Below are 13,698 nucleotides of genomic sequence, written 5' to 3'. Positions count from 1 at the left end.
TCCTGGGTGTCATTCCGATTCCTAATATACACATATTAAGCAATATTAGGCCATTTGTAGCTGTATTCGGGTAACCGAAAGTAGCCGTTTTGGAATACAATACGGCCTCTAAGGTCTTCAAGGTACCCATTACAAATGAAATTTAGTCGATTTACAAATGAATACAGTACACAGTGCAACAAGATTTTATTTTTGTTTCTGCCTCAGCTTCTTTATGTATTTTGATGCAAAAACAAATTTCCTTAACATCGGGTCTGTTTCACCTTAAGGGGCAACAACCTTAAGGGACAGAAATCGAAAATTTTCAAAGTTTTTCGACGCCATTTTTCCAAAAGCCAAATATCAAAATTCTAAGAGTTTGTCCACATAATAACATTCTCCCACTCATCCCTAAAAAAAAAAAACAGATCTCAAATCAGACAAAGAGTGACTTCAAAACGATGATTCTACAAAAGCAGTATTGTTATAGTATATTTCACAGAATAAAATATTATTAAGAATGAAAAGACTGCTCTAACTCACTCACTTTTCTCAGAGCTGGCTGAACCGATTTTCTTGGCTAATTTTGCGAAAATCGGTTCAGCCGTCTCTGAGAAAATTGAGTAGATTGAAAAGTTGCACATACATTCACACACATATCAACACACACGTACAGAAAATGCTCAGCTCGACGAACTGAGTCGAGTGGTATAAGACATTCTGGACCACTTTTATACTTTCGGTTTTGACAGTCATTACTATACCTTTCTAGGAGAAAGGCAAATTGCTACAGCAATTGAAATTAGAGTGCGGTATTCAAACTAGTTGACTTAGAAAACCGAACTTTCTGTACAAATGTTAATTTCTCTTCAGGCTTCTGTAACAGTAGTAAACATTTCCTATCTCAAATGAGCCCCTTGAGTTTCGTTTCATGACTGTTCAACAACACAATTTGCCGTTCAATTTCAGTCTGTTATTTCCTGTTTGCAAAACCACACGCTCGCGATGATCATTTTCTGCCGTCAGCAGGATTCCCCTCGCGATGCTCTAAGCATCGGAGGCTCCCGCATCGCTGAATTGCTGTCACACAAATTAGATTCTCTACCCGGGAGGTATGAATTTAATTACTCAAAAGAACCGACTGATCCTGTTTACAAACATCATATCCGCTTTGAGCATCAAAAACACATCCACCCTCATCCGCAGCCAGTTTCTAACATCATTATCTTGTCACTGCCGCTGGTTGGCTGGCGGCAGGAACTAATATTCCTGGCTTGCATTTAAACATTACAGCACTTGCAGCCTGCCAGGAAACTCAATTACGCCAGTCATAATGAGCCACGTGGAGCGCGCTGCAGTTCCGTGAACAGACACAAAAACACACATACAGATTCATAAACTAGCTAACAAATGGCGGTATGCCTCTTACCGTTGAGAGTGCAATTTGATTGCAATTTGCGTTCTTCCTGATTGATGCTACCTGGCTTCGGTGGTTGAAGGGTAATTGCGAAACGGAGGATACCGGCGTTCGGTGCTCACTAATGGAAACGTTTACTTTTTGTCCTTTGTATAATTAGTGTTGTCGGTGCGCGAGGAAACCTCCGCGGGATGCTTGGACACGTTTACCGTCAATTTCGTGCCACGGAATGGTTTGATAAGCTTTGCCAGGGGGGAGAGTGAGGAGAAAGCCCGAATCTACTTCATCACTTTAATCACCCGTCGACGATCTGGTCTAATGGTTAAGATCGCGCCGGCCACCCGCAGGAGAACGTGACGTGACCGTTTCGGGTTTCTTGGTGTCGCAGAATTGATTGCAGTTGGAAATCTCTCCTTAGCCGCCATTAATTTTGTTACCTGGGCTAACAGAGGCAAAGTACGTATAAATCGTAGCTCCTTCCTGCGTTTCGCGGGGTATTAAAATCTGCGAATGAGAGATGTTTCGGTTCCGGTTGGGATTTCGTTTATATCCACGTGGTCGTCAAAAAGTGGTCGCAACGTTCGGGCCAAGAGAGTGCTAAATTTGCGTCGTATTTTGCCCTCTTCGCGGCGGACGGATGAAAATTGATGAATCGGAAAACGAGCCACCGTCGTTAAAAGAGTCCAGGAGCCACCTACAGTACAGAGGAGGGTCGGTAAAGGATTACCAACCTGGAAGTGAGGTGGACTGGGATTTGCTACGGGACATTTATGGCGGCGCTGCCTGGATAGCAAAACGAAAACTTTACTGCGGGGGAAGTAGCTTACGAAATGGAGGCCATAAATTTGTGCGCTTCATTTTTCCCGGGGATCCCGATGCTGTTACAGATTGTATCGGGCGCTGCTTATTGCGCATAAATAACTTTGAAATGTTGTTCCTGCATCATTGGCTAGCTTACGGTTACGTGGGGGAGCGGAGGTGGGTCTGATGTTGAGATAGGCGCAGAAATTGAATGCTTCCAAAAATATCGGATCATGGCGCGATAGAATCTGTAGGAAAATCAGAAGCCGATTTTTCGTATTAAATTTATTGATTATATTATCTAAACGTGGAGAGCAGCCGATCAAACTGACTGCCCGCTTTTTCAGCACAAATTATGAAATCAGCCTAATTATAGCTGTAAACCTCGCAGCCACTGACTAGTTCCCACAGTGAAGCCATAAAAAGTTCCTTTCCGACGCGAACTTTAAAGCTGGTACCATGTTTCTGTAATTAAAATGTTAATGTTTGCCATACAGTGTTCATAAACCTCACTCATCACTTTACCACCCGTTTGAAGTTTCCCTGGAGGTTAATTGAGTAAAGGTAATAGAAGAAAAAAACGTTGGAAAAAGCGAGAGAACAACGGAAACTGCGTTCTCTCTCATTCTTTTCGTTAGCCATCGTAAATGATGCAGTGTCACGTTCCTAAGATTTATTGAACGAGGTTCTATTTATTTACCGAGGACTGGATAAGCTTAAGAGTAGGCTCTACCTGAGGAAGGTATTTTCCATCGGTTTTCCACCCGGTTGTTGGGGGAAATAATAACGTGGCACTAAACAGTGGCTTGTTTTTTCTGCCTTACGTGAAAGATTTTTTCTCTGTTATTGTTGTTAGAACGTAGGATCAAAGCAAGCGCTAATTACACTAATGGCAGGTAATAATAGAGCGTTGGCATTTATGGCTTAAGCGGCAGACATGTGACAGTTTCATTATGCTTTGGCGCTTGCTTGAATTGCTTCGAGGTGTGCAACTACTAACACTAAAACATGTTATTATTTGTACCGTAAATGGTATTATTTTGAGAAAATTTTCCGATAAAGTTAATTGTTTTAATGTGTGACGATGCTCCGACAGCAGTTGAAAAAAGAAATGAACAATTAACTTTGAAAATGAGTGAAAAACGACTTGGACACGTCAGAAAAAAATAATATACCATTTATACCTACACAGCTTCTTGTTTAATGGCTAAATAGGCACCTTTAAAATAAAAGTTTATTATTGTGATGCATAGTTTACAGTCGAAACAATTGGTTTGGTACGATTTAGAGGCACACACGTCTCGTTTCGTGTTGGTTATTGTTATGCTATTGAATCAGAACAAAAAAATTTAGCTTAAAAATGCTGATTATTTAAAGCACTTATTACAGTAAGGCATTTTTTTACGCGGATTGCTTTCCTCCATCAGTCAAAAACGGTACAAGATATCGACCGCATTTCAATCACGATTTCCGTTTTAGGTCCGAGTGATCATTAATTAGTTTTCGGAAAAAAACACAAATTATTTGTTAATACTCAAAGTTTAAAATATTGCATTTTGGTCTCTAGATTGACCATTATCATATTCAAATAAAGTTCAAACATTTTAGGACGATTTGTCTCGTTATATTTGCAACTCAAAAAAATTTTTTTTTCGCGGGTCCATACAAATTTGGGACGCATCCTTCGCATAAAAAGACTTTAGTGTACATTACTAAAAAATTACATTATGACACGACCACATGATTGACGCAGGATCACATATAGTCTGCTAAAGCATTACTTAACTCTTTTCAATATTTAAAATTGGCGCTACATGGTCTTATGCTAAATATTGTACTACACAAACAATCAGCAGTATTTTTTGTTCAAGCAGTATTTGCCGAATCAAAAACTGCAATTGTTTAGAATTGGCTCAATCACGTATATTATACATTCATATCCAGCTTTTCCATGCCGCAGACGCAAAATGGAAATTAATACTAAAAAGTAAAACAATACATTATAGGGTAGGGAACATATTCTAGCAGCTTTAGGAACCGCCTGTGTATTCAGACGAAATACCCGAAATGTGTTTGGTGAAACTCAAACAGTAGTATAATAATCTGTTCTCTATCGTTTTCTCTGTCAGAACTTGTTTTCAGATTGTAAAACTAAGTTAGCAAACTTTAACATTAATCGGTTAGAGCTACCAATCGAGGGACACTATTCCAATCACCCCGAACCTATTTTAAGCAGTTTCCATCTGTTTTGCAGGCGTTTTTTTCAGCAGCCGAAGTGGCTCCTGAATGGGTGCGATATAGGTCGATTTGTTTCAATTGCAATTGTTCACAGATTCCTTTGTGATTAACGGTATTTTTATATTCGTAAGACAGCTAGACAATCAAAGTTTTCATTTCCATCATTGAAATTGTCGATATTGATCAAAATGCAGGAGTTTAAGGCCTGTTTTCTTCGACTGATTAAAATAGGCGCTACTGCTTAAGCCGTTCCCTACCCTAGTTACTTTTTACGCGAGGGAAACGTAACGCATGAAAAAATCCGCATGAAAAAAAAAAACGCTTCTATTCTGAAATCCACGTGAACGGATTCAATAGTGACAACTTTTTATTCATACCTGCAAAATACCTTTATCTTCAATCAATATGCAAATCGGGAAAAAATGAAAAGGTTAGATAAAATCAGCGAATTTTCGGTAAGTATTTTTGCATGGCAGGATTCGGTAGTAAGGCGCAGGGATTTGAACCATATATAAAATAGTAAAATAAACTCCCTTTCAACACTATTGAAGTCGATTAAAAGACTCTATGAGTGAAGATTTGTATCACTGTTGTTTAAAAATCATTCAAAGAAAGTTACGAAAAAGTGTGCAACAGAAAATGGTTTTTACTGAAAAAAGGCAAACGATGGCTTGCTCAATGGACTGAATTCATAAGTCATTTTTAGCATTTTTAAGTCATTTTCGTGAAATACCATTTCGAAATAATTTTGTATAAAGTTATGAGTGTAGCCTATCAGGCTGTGGAGAGGTATGCTTTAAATCGCTCAAACTTTCTCCCTTATGCTCAAATTTCGATGAAAATTTGGGAAAGATTTCTCAAGAAGTTATAATTTGAATAAAATTTAAGAGTACATATATACTAGGGTGGGGAATCGTTCAATGGAAAAAAAACCAAACTTGATGGCAGAAAGCCAGAACCAAGTTTATTTTTTGTTCTATTTGGGGCCCCAAACAATCCTAAATTTATCGGAAGTCGATTGGTTTTGTCTCCGCTTGGCGCATTGCATTTTAAATTTATATGGAGATTTGTATGGAAAAACAACTTTTTTGCATTTTTCATTCTAAAGAGCTCAAAATGGCTCAAATCATAGGTTTCATGACATTCCGCGGTTATAAACATGATGCCACACGCGCTATAAACATGCACACACACGCTACAGACATGCATACACAGCATAAACATACACACACGCTATATAGCAAGCCACACACGCTAGCCACACACCTTATATATTAGGGACACAAGCTACGAACATTCACACACGTTATGTGCACACACCCTATATACATGCTAGGGTGGGGAATCGTTATATGGAAAAAACGAAACTTGATAGCAGAAAGCCAGAACCAAGTTTTTTCTGTTCTATTTGGGGCCCCAAACAATTCTGAATTTATTGGAAGTCGATTGGTTTTGTCTCCGCTTGGCGCATTGCATTTTGAATTTATATGGAGATTTGTATGGAAAAACGAACTTTTTTGCATTTTCCATTCTAAAGAGCTCAAAATAGCTCAAACCATTGGTTTCATGACTTCAAACGGTAGGTTTTTTGATGCCTAACAACTTGGCCGAAGACACTAAAGAGCTAGGGCGTGCCAAAAAAATACTAGAGCTGTTCAAAGTTGAGTATGTCGAAATTTATGTTGTAAATTATGTTTCCTGCCAACACTGCCAGTGTACCGGCGTCAGTCAGATTTCCATCAGAAGTAACCTTTGAAACACGTTGTAGATTCTTTCTACGCCTAAAATATTGACCTAAATTTGTTTGCTGGATCCAGCTGAGTGTACAAACTCGTAACGACAGGTTACTTCTGATGGGAATCCTACTGACGCCGGCACATTGGTTATGTTGGCAGAAAACAAGATTTTCTGCATTCAAATCGACATACTCAACTTTGAATAGTTGTAGCTCTTCTTAGGGACATCCTAGCTTTTGCAAAGTTGTTAGGCATCTAAAATACTATACTTTAACATAATGTAGTGCATTATTAGAGTATTATTGAGCTCTCTAGAAAGGTAAATGCAAAAAAGTTGGTTTTTCCATACAAATTTTCATACAAATTTGAAATTCAATGCGCCAAGCGGAGATAAAACCAATCGACTTCAGGTAAGTTTAGGGTTGTTTGGGTCCCCAAAAGGAACCAAACAAACTTGGTTCTGGAAAATCGATAATTTTCCCCACACTAATATATACTCGTATTGATACAAGTGCTTAGACTAACTTATATTGCCACACAAAAGAAAATTAGTAAAAAAACTATTTTTTGCTATAAAATTTAAAAAAAACCTAAATTAATCCACCTGGCGGTCAGACCCAGCCTTTCTCATTGAAACTTTTATTTGTAAAAATAGAGTTACAATAACGCTTCAACCCAATAAATGTATATTAACTCTTTAGGTTCTAAAATATTGATGTTGTAATCTATACATATTTGGTGTCGATAAAGGTTCCAACATAAATTTCTGCACAACTTAAGAACTAACCGAGTAAATGGAACAAAATGTAGCATGTGAATGTTTTTAGCGGAAACAAATATGTGCATAATGGTTTGACAGCCCTCACTCTTCTATAAGAGAGGGGTGCCATACAAATGAAACACAAATTTCTGCACATCTCGAGAACTAACCGAGTAAATGGAACCAAATTTAGCATGTGAATGTTTTTAGGGGTAACAAATATGTCCATAATGGTTCGCCACCCCTCTCTCTTCTAGAAAGGAGGGGTTCCATACGAATGATACACAAATTTCTGCACATCTCGAGAGCTAACCAACTAAATGGAACCATATTTGGCAGGCAAATGTTTTTAGTGGTAACAAATTTGTTACATAATCGACCTCAGGCAACATTTTGGATTGTAAGATGGCAACTTCCGGTTTCTGGAAAACAGCCTGAAATGGACGATTCCCATTAAATATGAGTACTCCTCCATATAGGGTGTCTCGATCAAGGCGAATAATATTAAAATCATGGAAGTTGAGATCAATATTTGAAGTAAGCCAAGTTTCACAAAGGGAAAATGCATCGCATTTGTTTTTATTTATCAAAACTTCAAACGAACCAATTTTTGGTAAAATACTTCTACAATTCCACTGTAAGACAGAGATTGAATCCTTCAGATTAGCAGATGAATTAGGCATCGAAGGATACGATCGCTGCAAGGAGGGGCCATTGAGCAGTCAACTGCTTCAAAAATGTTCTAACTGTTGGGAGGAATGCTGTAAGAAAAACTTTTATTGGATCGGGTTCATTGAAAGTTTCAAAAATCCAGTCCACAATGTCAGAAAATTTCACCAGTCCAGCATTTGATTTTTCAACTGGATGTGCAAAGTAACAACTGGAGTTTTAGATGTTCCAGGAAGTGCTGGGAATTCCTTCTGGGACTTTAAATTTGCAAGCCCAGGAGGAGTTTGCTTCGGTTTTTCCGCTGCACTTTTAGGTTTGTTTGTACCATTCATTTCACTTTGGGAAATCTTTGGACCTTTTCGTGGAAGTTTGGGAGAGGAAATATTTTTCCTCTTTCTAGACTCCCCAGGATTGGCGTAAGATGTTCCCGCTGGTGAATCGTCAGAATCGGTTTCATCAGAGGACAACAGATCGAAGGGGTTTGAAGTGGTAACGGTCTTCTTCAGCATGTCAGCGTAGGAACGCTTTGAACGCTCTTTGAGAGACCGGTTTATTTTATCCCTGCGCTGCATGTACACCGCACATGTCGAGAGCTCATGCAGATTTTCCCCGCAGTGAATACACTTTTCAGCGTTAACACTGCAAGAATCTTCCGCATGAGACTCCCCACACTTGCCACAACGTGCCTTATTGCAGCAGTAGGCGGCTGTATGGCCTAACTGCTTGCAATTCAGGCAGTTCATGACGCGGGGTACGTAGAGCCTCACAGGGAGACGAACCCGGTAGATCGAGATGTGGCTTGGTAGTGCAGACCCGGCGAACGTAACTCGAAACGAGTCTGACGGAGTGTAAACTTTTTTGTCACCGACGAGCGATACCGACCGCAATTGCTTGCAGTCGAGCACCTTCACATCGGGACATGTGCTGTTCTTGAAGCACCCTTTAGCACTTTTCAATATGCACTCCACGGAAAGACTCGAATCGGTCACGACACCGTCGATCTCCACATCTCTAGCGGGTACATAGACACGGTATTCCCGTGTAAAGAGCTCGGAGCAAGCTATATCGTTGGCCTCTTTAAGGTCATTGACCACGACACGGAGCTTGTTCGGCCTGATTTTAGAAATTTCAGTCACAGCTTTATAGTGTGACGTCAGGTCTTTCGAAATCTGTAATATATTCAATGATTTCGACTTCGGCCCTGCTTTAAGCCTGAGGTAAACTGCCACTGGAAGCGTCGATCCGTCTGGATACAACCTGACACGTGAGGGAGCTGAAGAATTAACAGTAGAAGGAGGGGCAGGAGGGACAGGGTCGGGGGAATTCGAGGATGGAGGTGCGGGAGGTGGGGGATCTACATCCATCGCGCTAATAGACCTTGAATGCGAAGCAGCAATCTAAACAAAAGACACCGGGCCCGGTCAAAGAATGCCAGCACTTGTGCACACGTTTTGAATTTTATCGAAGCGAATTCGAAACACAACCGATGCTGATGCGTGTTCGGCACAGAATGATTTATTTGTTTGTAGTGAATCTGTATTTGATGCATTGTTTTGCTGTATAATTACACAGTGCAACAAAAATTGACTTTTTTTCTGCCTTGGCTTCTATATATAATTTTTTTGTGTATTTTTATGCAAAACTAAATTTCTCCGAGTTTGAACATATTTCATCTTAAAGGGCAAAAATGGTGCCATTTTGAATTTTTGAGAAACTGGAAATTTTTTATGTTTTTTCGACGCCATTTGGTTTTAAGACTAAGTATCAAAATTCTAAGAGTTTGTCCACATATTAGCATCTTTTTACCCATCGGACAAAAACTGAGGTCAAACCGGTTTTGGCATAGTTTTAGTATATTTCACAAAGCAAAATAATATCGATTATTTCTGAGCATTAATGGTAATTCGCTAACAGCTTAAAGTGGTAGTCAAATTATAGTCAAATAATATCTTATCTTAAGTAAAAAAGTCTCAGAAACCGAATAGTAGGTGTCTGATCTACTTAAAATGTTAGCAGATAAACCTATTTTTTTTACTGTAGGGGAATTGGGGCAAAATCGACATTTTGCTGACATTTTACGTAGATCAGACACCTACCATTCGATTTCTGAGATTTTTTTACACAAACTAAGATATAATTTGACTACCACTTTAAGATATTTGCGCATGACCATTAATGCTCAGACAAACTCGATATTATTTTACTTTGTGAAATATACTAAAACTGCGCCAAAACCGGTTTCGTAGAATCACCGTTTTGAGCTCAGTTTTTGTCCGATTTAAGATCTTTTTTTTTCAAAAGATGGACAAATAGATGCTAATATGTGGACAAACTCTTAGAATTTTGATATTTAGTCTTAAAACAAAATGGCGTCGAAAAAACATCAAAAATTTCCAGTGATGGCATGAACTCGTGCAAAGTTGAACTGAGTAACACTTTTCCAGATTTGAATCCAACTTGAATCTGCTTCCTCTCGATAGTTTGAGTTTTTTTGCACCGCCCACTCTGATCGATTGAGTTTAAATGCGTGCAATGCATGCAGTGCACGATGTATCCAGCGATGCAGGCGATGACGTAACGCGAAGAGTTTTGTTTTTAGAGCGAATTTATGCTTTCAAAGGACAATGCAATAAACTGTTGCAGCAGACGCGGCGCGAATTTCATCGCATTTCGATTTTTATGCAATTGTTGTTATGCAGGATTAAAACTCAAATCCAACTCAAGTGTAATGCACTGTTAGTAGGGTTTACGTGCAAACCGAAAATAAATGTGCAAGCCAGTTTTGAAACTCACTTGGATACGAGGGCAAAGTCACACTGCCTACTCTGAAAATTTCCAGTTTCTCAAAAATTCAAAATGGCGCCATTGTTGCCCCTTAAGTTGAAATATGTTCAAACTCCGGGAAATTTATTTTCGCATTAAACTTCATCAAAAAATCATACATAGAAGCCAAGGCAAAAAAATTGTTGCACTGTGTTATCATTTAGAGTATGCATTCACATAGGAATGAAGGGGCTTATCTTTCGTGTTCTATTTCAACTAACTCTCGTTCATTGAAACATTGTTTTGAAAAATTGTTATCCTACATTTCGTTATAACTTTTTGAAAAAGTAGAAATTTTCAAGCACCTGCTTTTTATTTTGCTATCTTTTTCGTGGCAACATTCTTGTTTTATTCCCCTTTATTTGCTTTCCATCTGATAACGCATCGCCGAAAGCAGGAGCAAAATTTCACCATCGGATTCCGCTATCAGCAAGCAATTGTATACCCGGCTGCCGCTTGGGAAACAGCGCCACCACCAGTTGTGTCCAGTAAAGTGTGATTATTTTCAATGGTTTCTCCGCAAATATGATCGCTGCCTGGGTTGGACCAACACTCCCGCCCGTCCCGTTGACCGGCGGCGTCCGTCAGCATCGGCATTAATCTGGGCCATGATTACAATAATGATTGTCTGGTTGGTCCGATAGCGGTCGCGCTGGTATCAACCCACGGATTGTTACCCGATTATTGTCAGTTTGCCGCCGTTTTGAATCGCGATGATTGATAACCGTGGGGTTATCAGTGGTATGCACTGATTGGGGATGGTTTCGATTCGGTGCCGTATATTGCCATGTTTGAAACTAGGAATCACATTACGGAAAGCGAGGGATATCAGCTTGCTGTAATGATACGATTTGACTGTGACAGCACTTAATATCACTTTAGACCAGGCGCTTATTGCTGTCGTCAGTGGGGAAATTGTGGTTTTGGTTTCAATAATCAACGGTTTGTTATCTCAGCTGCTGGAGAGCCCATGTGCTTAAGGTGGAATTATTTCAACTGCTCTACATCGGAAATACCAGTTTTTCAATCAATTTTAAAGTTTTTTCTCATCCAACTTTCGAAGCTCAATGAAGCAAAACAAACAAACAAACAAAATAGAATCAATTTATTAACCATTGCAATTGGCTCTTCATATGCATATTGCTGGATCAATCAAATGTGTAACAGAGGTAATCAAGGCGTTTCCATTTACCGGGAATAAATTGCTTGTAGCTAATTGGAATAATTAATGGGTGTCGATTAATAACCACTTTGCTCAGGAATGCAAACTCTGTCTCGGGATTACGAACTCGCTGTCCATGAGATACAAAGTAACCACAAACAAAAGCTTTTGTGCATTTCAAATGCCGGGAAACTGTATTGTTCCACTTCGAGCTCAATCGAAAATTTATTTTCTGCTATGTCCAAAATTAGTTTAGATTCTATATTTGAAATAAAAAACAAGCAGAGCCACTTTTTTTAAGCCACTGATAAGGAGATCTTTTTAATATTGAAAATGAAAAAAAAAAAAACAATATGTACTTAGTTTTGGCAGTGTTTGATGATCCAATTATCGCAGCTTTCCTTCTGAAAACTGTAAAGACCGATGTTTCGAATGTCGTTCGCGAAGCCTAGGAGCATGTGAAATTTCGTAAAGTTGTGAAGCGTGAAGCGCATCTGCCCCTCGTACAGCACATCCCAAGGCTATGTTGAACAGCAAGTCCGAGAACTTGTCCCTTTGCTAACATCACAAAAGCGTCCAAAACTTCGCCCGTTGACCTGATGCGTAATGTAAAACCGTCATGAGTCGCACGTATCTGCCATTCTCAAGTAAAGTAAAGTCTATAGCTCGTTGCCTACCACTGAATCGTACGCCGTCTTGAAATCTAAAAACAGATTATGTGTCCGTTGTAGATTGTCCCGCTTGAACACCGCATTGAACGAAAGCCTCCCGCAACGGCTTAGGTCGAGAGTGAATTTTATCCGCGGAACTGAAGAGGGATATCTTACGAGTTGCTGCTATTAACGCCTTAGCATAGGCCCAGTTTCTTGCTTCCGTCACTCTTAGACGGCTCGGTATCAAACTATCCACTGCTCAAGGTTCCCACTGTCATGCCTTTCACCTCTCCTGCTATTCCACTGACCGCGTCGTAGACTCCAACTGGCTCCTCGATTAGACCGTTAACTTTCCAAGTGTACTCGGTATTCATCGCGGTGCTTTATATTCCTCCCGAAAAACGACTAGATTGTGGTGAAATGCAGGATCAACTGCATGTTTTTGATTCTTCTATCGCTAGCATGAGTATGTGTGATACATTTTTGGCTCTTTTGGTGATGTCAACCAGCCGAATATTGTATGGAAAAAAATATCCAAGGATTTTCGATCGCTGATCCACTCGCATCGGTGTTTACGCCTGCAAGCCGCATTTTGCTCGATGGTGCCGCTTTTTTAGGCCTCAGGCAAATCAATCCGGTTTGCAGCCATCAATCGCGCTGCCTGAATCTTGTTTTTGTAAATGACGATTGTTACCCCAATCGCCAAGTATCCGAAGCACCGGAAACGATTGTTTCTCCTGACGCGTTTCACCCCGCACTGTGTGTAGAAATAATTAGTCGTCGCCGTCTGGAATTTTCTAATGAACCATGTATCAATCAACTTGACTACCGCAGAGCGAACGTTGAACTATTACGGGATCTTCTGACGCAAGTGAATTGGAGCGCACTTGAACAGCTCACTGATATCGATAATGCCGTAGCACTTTACAATCAGATATTATTAGATTGTGTACTGATTACAGTACCTCCTAACTGATTCGTCAACCTCCTAAAAAACCTCCCTGGTCCAACCCCAAATTAAAAAGAACTCAAGCGAGGACTCTACGAGCTTATAATAGCCAGCGTTGCCCGTTTCGTAAACGTTGCTTCACTATTGCCAGCAATAAGTATCGCAACTATAACAAGTTTCTCTAGAATTGCTATGTACGTCATGCTCAACATAATTTACGACAGAGTCCCTAGAAATTTTGAAAATTTGTAAACACCAAAAGAAAACAAAATGGCCTCCCTTCGACTATGTTTCTCAACGATGTGTTTGCCAGGTCACCTGCTGATAAATGCAATTTTTTCGTACAGCACCTCGCTAGCGTATTCAATAGCTCCTCGATCAGTGAAACGCAAACAAATCAGGCTCTAAAAGACGTACCGTTCGCAGTACTTAATATAGAGTTTTTTAACGTGAATGAACAATCAGTAATCTCCGCCACAGGTAGCTCGAAATCCTCTTTTGCACCTGGACC

Source organism: Wyeomyia smithii, chromosome 1 (genome assembly GCF_029784165.1).
Source record: "Wyeomyia smithii strain HCP4-BCI-WySm-NY-G18 chromosome 1, ASM2978416v1, whole genome shotgun sequence".
NCBI lineage: Eukaryota > Metazoa > Arthropoda > Insecta > Diptera > Culicidae > Wyeomyia > Wyeomyia smithii.
Note: the sequence above shows the minus strand (reverse complement) of the source record.